Source organism: Hermetia illucens, chromosome 1, assembly GCF_905115235.1.
Source record: "Hermetia illucens chromosome 1, iHerIll2.2.curated.20191125, whole genome shotgun sequence".
Taxonomy (NCBI): domain Eukaryota; kingdom Metazoa; phylum Arthropoda; class Insecta; order Diptera; family Stratiomyidae; genus Hermetia; species Hermetia illucens.
In genome coordinates, this window is record NC_051849.1 from 140652200 (window position 1) to 140660604 (window position 8405).

Below are 8405 nucleotides of genomic sequence, written 5' to 3' on the forward strand. Positions count from 1 at the left end.
CAGGGGTATACTGGTAAAATGGGAACCGGGATAGCTCCTGGACTCTCATACTTCGGGTGAACTCCCGTTGTATGTGAGGACGGCTCGGTTATTTGCGGTTGACCCCCTAGTGGGAGCTTCATGCGGGTTGCTGGTTATGCTCAAGCGAGAAGATACCTTCGGGCCTCGGCGTGGTGTTGCGTTTCAACACGGGTGTCGTACTCCTTAGTTCGGTAGAGATTTAGGTAGGTCTTGCATCCACCAGTATGAATGCTAAGTCATGCACTTGGTATAGACTGGTACCGTTGTTGCTTGTCTCAGTGGGGCTCTGATTGTGGTCACAAAATCAATCCGTGTCTTAAGAAGACCGTAGGATTAAGTCTCCACGACAGGTACCTACGTAAAGCAATCAAGGACTTAACTACTTATTAAATATACCGTGGTCTAAGCGTCACGATGACCAGGAGCATGGTTCTGCCTACTTTAGCTGTTTCGCCAGTCTGTGGCGACCACTTCAGCAGGTCTGCATAGACAGCGAGGTTTGGGACGAAATCCAAAAAGCGTGTATAGAATTCTTGGAAAGGAATACTTTGCGCAGATCGGGTATTACGAGGCTCTATGCATCTCCAGAACCTCCGAGAATTCTATCCCATATCAATGATGAGATTGCGTCTCGACTGTGTTCTGATATATCACTGCCACAGCTGCAATCACTTGTGTATTTTGGTGTAGTTGCGGTTGTAAGATTGTATGGTCAAAAGATTTGCTTTCGTTCAGAGATTCACAATAGAAAATTCGTCTGGAACGTCGGCGTGACTCTTTGTAGCAGGACATTGTTAGGTTGATCGAAATCAGCATTGGCAATGCCAGCAGACGGGTGGAGAATAAATGTAGTAGATTTAGCGGAACTATGTGAAATTCTGGACACACTAAAAACTTTTCTGTCGTATGCGGTCGGTTGCGACGATATGGCGAAAGTTACTCCAGACGCTAGGAGCCAACGCCCAGATAGTACAGTTTTCGGTTACAGAAGCAGTCGTCACGCCACAATGCCGGACATTAAATTTTTCGGTAACATTAGAAAAATTGATGGATCGACGGGTCATAAACAGCTCGAAGAACTGGGGGGATCCTGGCCAGGATCGAGAACAGAATTTCTGGTATAAAAAGATCATCATCATCAGTTGGCACATATCCTAAACCAGGTCATTAGTCCGCCGGAGGAATTTTCACCCTTTTCCAATGCGGTTATTACACCTGAGAGCACATCCGCATACAGAGAGCCATCTTCCAGGGGAATTCATTTCTTCAGTTGTGTAATTTACCGCAATGTCGTCCGTCCAGCAGCTTTCTATGGTCCTGAGAGTTGACCGACTATAAAAGACAATGAACGGCGTCTTGCGGTAATGGAGATGAGGATGCTACGTTGGACTAGCGACGTCACACGTTTAGATCACATCCGAAATGAGGATATCCGCGATCGTTATGGGGTTGCACCGATCGTGGAAAAGTTGCGAGAGAGGCGTCTTCGCAATTCGTCACACGTTTAGATCACAGCCGAAATGAGGATATCCGCGATCGTTATGGGGTTGCACCGATCGTGGAAAATTTGCGAAAGAGGCGTCTTCGATGGTATGGTCACGCAATTCGTGCCAACGAGAATTAATTTGCCAAGATTGGTCTGAACATCGAAGTCGATGGTAAACGACCAAAAGGCAGACCTAAACAACGGTGGCTTGATACGCTAGATGGGGATTTGAAAGCCTCGAGATTGCACCCAGATCAGGCATTCGATGAAGCCAAATGGCGAAGCCGATCACGACGAGCCGACCCCGCTTGTGAACGAGACAAAGGCTGAAGAAAAAGAAGAAGAGTTGTGTATCACACTGAACGCCCTTTCATGACTACTGAATGATGCTAGAGGGCACGGTCTCGCAACAAAATATGGCATCTCTCGGGGAGGAACAAAATAAGCGTACTGAACATATCCGCTATCCCTTCCTTGGCATATGCGTTCAAGAGAATGCATTACCCAATTTCTGCCGTGGAGTAGATGAACTTGCCTCGAGATATCCGAGGCAGGGGTATGGTTGATATTGAAGCACAACATCACCGCCAAGTCAATTTGCTACGCACTTATCTTTACAGAAAAGAGCAGGCGAGTCTCTTGCATGCGAATGTTTGTAAGGCAAACTGGGGGGTGACTCCATTTAACTTGAACGATCGATCTTTCAATCCTCGGGGTCGAGTGAAGTCAAACCAAGAGCATATCGATGAATGAAAGACGGGTTGAGAACGATCAGTTCAGAATGTGTGGTTAGAGAGGTTGGACTTTCCCATTTCTGGCTGAACCTTTATGACACCGTTGCATACAAGCATGGGCTTATCACGGGAACATGTCCGGTTTATCTATATGAGCCGCATACAGTAGCCGATAGTTTTGCTTTCAGCATGTATTGGGATCGGCAAATTCTAACTGATCGCTCCGTATCACACAACAAGTCTAACGGGTGAGGAAGGTGAGTTATGAGCTACTGGCTCGGCAATTCAAAGAAATTTGGCGTTTCTACAAAGTGGTTGTAGGCCCCATAATATTGTCACTTACAGGTATTGTACCTAAATCCCTTAGGGTTTCTCTTCATGTCATGGGCATACAGTCTAGTTAAACCTACGCTGAAATACACCATTCTGCATATATGCTCGATATTGTGGGGGGTTCTCGACGGATTCTCTCACTAGTCTACCGCCGGCCACCATCACCAGAACCCCTTCACCTTTTAAATAGGTAGGATCGTCCGAACCTCAATGTTTGGCACTTAGTGCTAGTTATCATCATCATCATCATCAACGGCGCAACAACCGATATCCGCTCTAGGCCTGCCTTAATAAAGAACTCCAGACATCGCGGTTTTGCGCCGAGATTCACCAATTCGATATCCCTAAAAGTTGTCTGGCGTCCTGACCTACGCCATCGCTCCATCTCAGGCAGGGTCTGCCTCGTCTTCTTTTTCTACCATAGATTTTGCTCTTAGTGCTAGTATTAGATAAAATCCGGCATCTGCGGAGATTGTGATAACACTGACGAAAACGAAAATTCAACAATTGCTAACCGCCAAGCTAGGACTCTCCTTTCTACTCACGCTGCACGGATCCCTATCACCTGACTTTCTCTGACTTTCCGCAAACATTCCATATTCAAGTTGTACAAGGAGAATTTCAATCCTATTTCAGGAGGCGATGGCGAAGAATGTCGATATCCTGTTTCTGAAATTTCACTCGAAAACGGAAAAAAACGAGTGATTTCATCCTAGAGTTCTCCGGGTTCACCCACAGACACACCGAATAACTTTGCTTCTAAATCTGGACTCCTCCGAATTCAGTTAATCAATCTCTCCACTTCATCAGCCCGTTCGGATCCCGCGAATCACCGATTTCCCCTCAATGAGCAGCATTCAAAGCTATACTAAATCTAGGTGAAAAACGTTGACCAGGTGCTACTTAGAACCGGTCGATTGAACGAAAGGTCCCTGATGTAAGTGCCAGCACACTACAGTATCCTTAGATATGGAGAGCATAACCGATTACCTCACAATGGTAGCACTAGAGTCGACTTTTGATATAATGTCATGTACTGTTGGGTGCAATGTTAAGGAATGAGCCACAATAGTTTGCAGAACCGAGCGGTCAAATCTGAACTCCAAAGGGAAAAATCTATATAAAGAAAGCGGGGGCCGCTAGAAAATCCTTCTTATTGGCCCGTGAATCATCCGAAAAAATCATGGTAGACTCGACTTTCTGTAGCCAATGTGAGCAGGAGATAGCCCTGTGCTTCATATGCAGTTGCTATCCTCCACTGACTTAAACCGAAGGCACTTTGAAAGACCTTCTGAAACGTCAGAAGCGGAAACAGTTAATAACACATATTGGCTTAGTATTATTAGTGCATGAAAATGCGCTTGGAAATGTTAGGGCAAAATCAGGTGGCTCTGAAGCCTGTAGATATATAATCTCCTTTCTGGGTTTCTGTTAGTGAGACAATTATCACTCTCTTTCGGTTTTTTCATATTATTCCAAAATTCTCGAAAGTTACCGTATGTTAATGGCTGGTTACAGGCTTACTTTGACCACATTATTGCCAAATAGCAAAGCGCTACTCCACTGCTACCCAAGCTTGACAAGTGGGGAGCGAAGGGGGTGAATTCTCCCGGGCCCAGGAGTTTTCTTGTGGGCCCAGAATAGAGACTTTAACAAAACTCCATAAGATACAAGGTGCCCTGCTCAACTTCGGCTCGGATATCCTTTGATCTATCAATACTTCCCGATGATTGATTACTTGAAAAGTAACAAGTAACAAACACTAAACCGGATGCTTTCGCGTAGATAAGATTAAAATTGCTCGCTCGATTACGTCGTGTGAAGTGTCAACCAATCACCGCTTTTTCTTTTCTGCCTTCTGAGAATTCAATTTTTAAACCATTACAATTAACAAATGAGCGTTCTGAATTGGTTTTTTTCAACGGGTGTGGTGGTCAAAGGGTAGTATAGGTCCCAGGGCGAAACGTGGATTAGTACCCACGATGGAGCATAAAACCTGGGAAATGCCTGCTGAACCAACACCAACAGCTCTACTACCAAACCCTATCTCCACCTCCACGTGGTGACCACTGGGAGCTCTTTCTTAACGAAAAGCTGCAGACGGAGAAGGATGAAGGCGAGTCTCCCGCGCTTAAAAACGGGACAAATTGTACCAACTGGTCCTCCAGGTTGGGGGTTGGGTAGGGCTGACAACCCCACACGGAAAACCGATGTTACGAAGCCACGAAAGGAGTCTCGGATAGGATGGATCTTACAACGACGAACCCGGCAACGATAACGGATTAACGATTTGCGCATTTTCTCATGGAACGTGCGCTCCCTGTACAGAGATAAAGCTGATGAGCAGCTAGCCGATACCCTGACCCAATATAGGGAAGATGTAACAGCGTTACAGGAGATGCGTCGGACAGGGACCGGTTTCCTGGAGAAGAGCCACTACACCATATATTATAGCGGTCATCCAGTAAACCATGTGCTCGGAGTAGGTTTCTTAGTCAGCCAAAAAATGAAACCTACTGTTATCGGCTTTGAAAACATAAGCGAACGGCTATGCACTCTGCGCTTGCGAGGCAAGTTTAGAAATATAAGCCTCATAAACGTTCACGTCCCTACAGAGGAGACTGCAGAGTCGGAGAAGGATACCTTCTACGAGGCAGTAGAACGAACCCTCGAAGCTTGTCCCAGATATAATATCAAAATCATACTTGGGGATTTTAACAGCCAAGTAGGGAAGGAGCCCGTATTCAGGCGATACGCTGGCTCCCATAGCTTACACGAGAAAACAAATGATAACAAACTGCGGACTATTGCATTAGCAGGGTCACACAAAATGGTTGTTGGAAGTACCTGGTTTGCGCGGAAAGCGGTCCACAAACATACGTGGGCCTCTCCAGACGGGACCACTTTCAACCAAATTGACCACGTGTTGATCGAACGCCGCCACCTTTCAGCCTTGATGAATGTCAGAACATATAGGGGGGCCAATATAGACTCGGATCACTATCTCGTTGGCATGGTGCTCCAAGCTCGAATAACAATACCACTTAGAATCCCCTCTGACAATCAGGTGAGAGTGAACACTGAAGCCATCCACAACACAACCCTCCGCGACACTTATAAGAGGGAAATGGATGCCACAATAGCCGCAGTCAACAGAGGACCTGGAGATGAAGCATCAACAAATGATCTTCACAATCACCTGAAGAACGTTATCATGGATACGGCCACAAACATACTTGGCCCCAGTCGCAAAAGGAGTCGGAACGGCTGGTTTGACGATGAATGTAAGCTAGCAACGGAACGGAACGAATGTTGCATTCTCAAAGAACGCGGGCACGCGCAGAGACTTATCACGAACTCCGTCGAGCGGAGAAGCGACTTCATAGACGGAAAAAGGAAGCCTGGGAGAACCAACAAGTCTGTGAACTAGAAAAGTACAGGGAGCAACCGCACCAGGCGCGGAAGTTTTACCAACAAGTCAGCAGGATGAAACCTTATACACCTCGATGCTCATCCTGCCGAGACAAAGAGGGAAATCTGATTTCCGACAGAATGGGCATATTGGAGCGATGGGTTGATTGTTTGATGAGCTACTGAACAACAAGAACATCGGCGAGTTGGGGGTCCCGCCAACTGAAGACGACGGACAAATACTGCCACCACCAAGTTTAGGAGAAACAGTCCGTGCAATTCATCGGCCAAATCGGCAAAATCATAAGTCGCCAGGAGCCGATGGAATTACAGCCGAATTGGTTAAATATGGAGGTGACCAGTTACACCAAGTGGTTCATCAACTTGTGCTCAAGGTATGGGACAGCGAATCAATGTCTGACGATTGGCAACGAGGCATTATCTGTCTCATACATAAAAAGGGAGATATCACACAGTGCAGCAATTATAGAGGTATCACGTTGCTGAGTACCATCTATAAGATATTCTCCACTATCTTGCTAGGCCGGATAGCCCCATACGCCCAAAACATCATTGGTCCATACCAAAGAGGCTTCACTCCAGGCAAATCAGCAACAGATCAGATTTTCTCTGCGCGGCAAGCAATGGAAAAACTGTTGGAATATGGACAACAGTTGCACCATCTGTTCATCGACTTTAAAGCCGCCTATGATAGCATAGCCAGGGTAAAACTATACACGGCCATGAGAGAATTCGGTATCCCGACGAAATTAATAAGACTGACTAGGCTGACCCTGACCAATGTGCGAGGCCAGATAAAAGCAGCAGGATCACTCTCAAGACCATTCGACATCAACAACGGTCTACGACAAGGTGATGCGCTATCATGCGTCCTCTTTAACCTGGCCCTCGAGAAAGTGATCCGTGATGCCGAGGTAAATGCAAGAGGTACGATCCTCTTCAAGTCCACCCAACTACTGGCCTATGCTGACGATATCGACATCATGGGAAGAACCACTCGAGATGTACAAACTGCCTTCATCCAGATCGAGCAGACGGCGCGAGATCTTGGGCTGCACATCAATGAAGGCAAGACAAAATATATGGTGGCAACGTCAGCACCGAAGACGAATCAACCAACAACATCAAACCGCACTGGTCAAACACAAACACGAAGAAGAATAAGGATAGGAGAATACAACTTTGAGACCGTTGACAATTTCTCCTATCTAGGGTCGAAAATCACAACCGATAACAACTACGATGATGAAATCCGCGCACGGTTGTTGTCAGCCAACAGGGCCTATTTCAGCTTACGAAGACTGTTCCGCTCGAAACGTCTCACCATAGGGTCAAAGCTCTTACTGTACAAGACTATGATCTTGCGAGTCCTCATGTATTCCTCGGAAACTTGGGTTCTTAGCAAGAAAAATTGCGAACTCTTGGCCGCGTTCGAGAGAAGAATCCTCCGAAGAATTTTTGGCCCCGTACATGAGGATGGACGATTCCGTAGCCTACACAATGACGAAATCTATGAGCGATACCATGACCGTCCGGTTATGGATAAAATCCGGCTCAATAGGTTACGGTGGGCGGGTCACTTAATCCGTATGGATGAGGATGATCCCACCCGGAAAGTCTATAAGGGCAATATCTATGGTAGAAAAAGAAGACGAGGCAGACCCTGCCTAAGATGGAGCGATGGCGTGGGTCAGTACGCCAGACAGCTTTTAGGGATATCGAATTGGTGGACCTCGGCGCAAAACCGGGATGTCTGAAGTTCCTTATTAAGGCAGGCCTAGACCGGATACCGGTTGTTGCGCCGTTGATGATGATGATGTGGTAATTGGATTGGTTAAACTACTATTTCGGCGTAAAAAACACATAGTCATTTTCTAATGCGGGGAGTCTATTGCAATAATTATAGTAAAGCTATTAGATGTGTATAGTAGGATATGGGGAAAACAGTGGGGAGACAAACCTAATGAGGTCTTTAAGCTCACGGTCAAGATAAGCACAACACGTTTACTTAGCATGCGTTACAGAGGATGTCTTCCTAGCATTATGGGAGCGGCAGAGGTTGGTGTTGGTACCTAAAGACGGTAAACGTCATCTGAGCCATTCTCTTACTGTCCCATACCGCTTCCAAACACTATTGCGAAAGTACCGACAAGGGTAATGTCTGTTCTGGTAGCTGATGGCCTGGAAGGTTTTCAGATTGTCAGTTTGATCAGACAGTGCCGTAAGAAAAATTTTGCACCGAATCACTTTTAAACCGGTCTGTGGGAGTGGTGATAAACGTAATGTTACATTTTACTTAAGTCCTGCAGTGCACTCATTACAAAACTTCCAGCGACAGTAAAGTCCAAGCAAAGTTAATACTGAACACAAGAGGTACGTATGCAATATACTTTTAGGTT